Genomic DNA, 3,451 nt, shown 5'->3' with positions numbered 1-3,451 from the left:
TCTTGGACAGACTAACCAGACAGAATGTTACAATAATGGCCTCTTGGACAGACTAACCAGACAGAATGTTACAATAATGGCCTCTTGGACAGACTAACCAGACAGAATGTTACAATAATGGCCTCTTGGACAGACTAACCAGACAGAATGTTAAAATAATGGCCTCTTGGACAATAACCAGACAGAATGTTACAATAATCCTGGACAGACTAACCAGACAGAATGTAACAATAATGGCCTCTTGGACAGACTAACTAGACATAATGTTACAATAATGGCCTATTGGACAGACTAACCAGACATAATGTTACAATAATGGCCTCTTGGACAGACTAACCAGACATAATGTTACAATAATGGCCTCTTGGACAGACTAACCAGACGGAATGTTACAATAATGGCCTCTTCGACAGACTAACCAGACAGAATGTTACAATAATGGCCTCTTGGACAGACTAACCAGACATAATGTTACAATAATGGCCTCTTGGACAGACTAACCAGACAGAATGTTAAAATAATGGCCTCTCGGAGAGACTAACCAGACAGAATGTTACAATAATGGCTCTCCTGGACAGACTAACCAGACAGAATGTTACAATAATGGCCTCTTGGACAGACTAACTAGACAGAATGTTACAATAATGGCCTATTGGACAGACTAACCAGACATAATGTTTCAATAATGGCCTCTTGGAGAGACTAACCAGACAGAATGTTACATTAATGGCCCCTTGGACAGACTAACCAGACAGAATGTTAAAATAATGGCCTCTCGGAGAGACTAACCAGACAGAATGTTACAATAATGGCCTCCTGGACAGACTAACCAGACAGAATGTTACAATAATGGCCTCTTGGACAGACTAACTAGACATAATGTTACAATAATGGCCTATTGGACAGACTAACCAGACATAATGTTTCAATAATGGCCTCTTGGACAGACTAACCAGACAGAATGTTGCAATAATGGCCTCATGGACAGACTAACCAGACAGAATGTTGCAATAATGGCCTCATGGACAGACTAACCAGACAGAATGTTGCAATAATGGCCTCATGGACAGACTAACCAGACAGAATGTTGCAATAATGGCCTCATGGACAGACTAACCAGACAGAATGTTGCAATAATGGCCTCATGGACAGACTAACCAGACATAATGTTACAATAATGGCCTCTTGGACAGACTAACCAGACAGAATGTTACATTAATGGCCCCTTGGACAGACTAACCAGACAGAATGTTACAATAATGGCCCCTTGGACAGACTAACCAGACATAATGTTACAATAATGGCCTCTTGGACAGAATGTTACATTAATGGCCTCTTGGACAGACTAACCAGACATAATGTTACAATAATGGCCTCTTGGACAGACTAACCAGACAGAATGTTACAATAATGGCCTCATTTTAATTTAATTTTACCTTTATTTAACCAGGCAAGTCAGTTAAGAACATATTCTTATTTTCAATGACGGACTGGGAACAGTGGGTTAACTGCCTGTTCAGGGGCAGAACGACAGATTTGTACCTTGTCAGCTCGGGGGTTTGAACTCACAACCTTCCGGTTACTAGTCCAACGCTCTAACCACTAGGCTACCCTGCCGCCCCAAGGACAGACTAACCAGACGGAATGTTACATTAATGGACTCTTGGACAGACTATCCAGACAGAATGTTGTAATAATGGCTTCTTGGACAGACTCTTGGACAGACTGTCTCTACTGTATATAACTATGGTTGATGTATAGACCAAAGAGTCCCTGTCTTTGTCTTTGTTCCTGTCCTGTCTGGGCCTTTTGCCTCTGAGCCTGTGTGTCTGATAGGGGTGTCTGATCCCTCTAAGGAGGTCTGGTCTGAGGCCCTGCGCTGCTGAGAGAGAGAGAGAGAGAGAGAGAGAGAGAGAGAGACAGAGACAGAGAGAGACAGAGAGAGAGAAAGGGGGAATTATCTCTCCTCAGGCGGTCGGCTGAGACAGTGGAAGTGCTAAGGCTAAGCTACAAGCCTTAAATCCTCTTCCTCCATCGCTACAAGATACTATAGACACTTAGTACATCATAAATGGCACCCTATCCTCTATATAGTGGACTACTAGTTCACCACTAGGGCACTATATAAGGAATAGGGTGCTATTTGGGACACAGCCCCAGTCTCTCACAGACCCAGTATTTCACCTCGACCTAGTTCCAGGGAAACAGTTAACTGCTCTATTAGACTTGGGGTCAAATGTCAGGTACCATAAAAAAGAAAAGGGTCTTGTTCAAATACACCTTGAATCCTTCCTTCTTCCCTTCCTTGACCTAATCACTGATCTAACATGGCTGGGCAGGTGAAAGCAAAGGCCCCAGTACATGGTTTCTATAAGGAAGGATTCATGTGAAGTATTCAATCAGGTGGCTCCTCTTGATCCTCTCAGAGGAACTGATGGACTGTGTCCCAAATGGCAACCTATTTCCTATGTAGTGCACTACTTTTGACCAGAGCCCTATGAGCCCTAGTCAAGAGTAGTGCACTATAAAGTGAATAGAGGCATTATGGTCTGACGCCAAGTCTCTCCTCTCAGGATCTGGGTCAAGGTTATATTCTTAGTGTATGAAAAACATCCCCATATGGTCGGAGGAGTTATTCAGGAGAATAATTGATTGCTTTGTGTGACACGACACATTCAGTCTAACATCGACTCATATATGTTTCATTCTTTCAATATTTATGTGTGTCTGTGTGCGTGTTTGTATGTGTGTTTGCATGACTGCAGATGTACTGTTCTGTACTCTTACTGCACTGTACTGTACTCTACTGTACAGTACTCTACTGTACTGTACTCTACTGTACTGTACTGTACTGTATTGTACTCAACTCTACTGTACTGTAGTCTATTGCACTGTACTGTACTCTACTGTACTCTACTGCACTGCACTGCACTGTACTGTACTGTACTGTACTGTACTGTAATCAACTCTACTGTACTGTACTCTATTGCACTGTACTGCACTGTACTGTACTGTATTGTACTCAACTCTACTGTACTGTACTCTATTGCACTGTACTGTACTGTACTCGTACTGCACTGTACTGTACTCTATTGTACTGTAATCAACTCTACTGTACTGTACTCTATTGCACTGTACTGCACTGTACTGTACTGTATTGTACTCAACTCTACTGTACTGTACTCTATTGAACTGTACTGTACTCTACTGTACTGTACTCGACTGCACTGTACTGTACTCTACTGTACTGTAATCAATTCTACTGTACTGTACTCTACAGCCCTGTACTGTATTATACTGTACTGTATTAAACTCTACTGCACTGTACTGTACTATACTGTACTCAACTCTACTGCACTTTATTCTACTGTACTCTATGCTACTGTACTCTACTGTACTTTACTGAACTGTACTGTACTCTACTGTACTGCACTGTACTGTACTCTACTGT

Source organism: Oncorhynchus masou, chromosome 2 (assembly GCF_036934945.1).
Source record: "Oncorhynchus masou masou isolate Uvic2021 chromosome 2, UVic_Omas_1.1, whole genome shotgun sequence".
In the NCBI taxonomy this organism is placed as follows: Eukaryota; Metazoa; Chordata; class Actinopteri; order Salmoniformes; family Salmonidae; genus Oncorhynchus; species Oncorhynchus masou.
Note: the sequence above shows the minus strand (reverse complement) of the source record.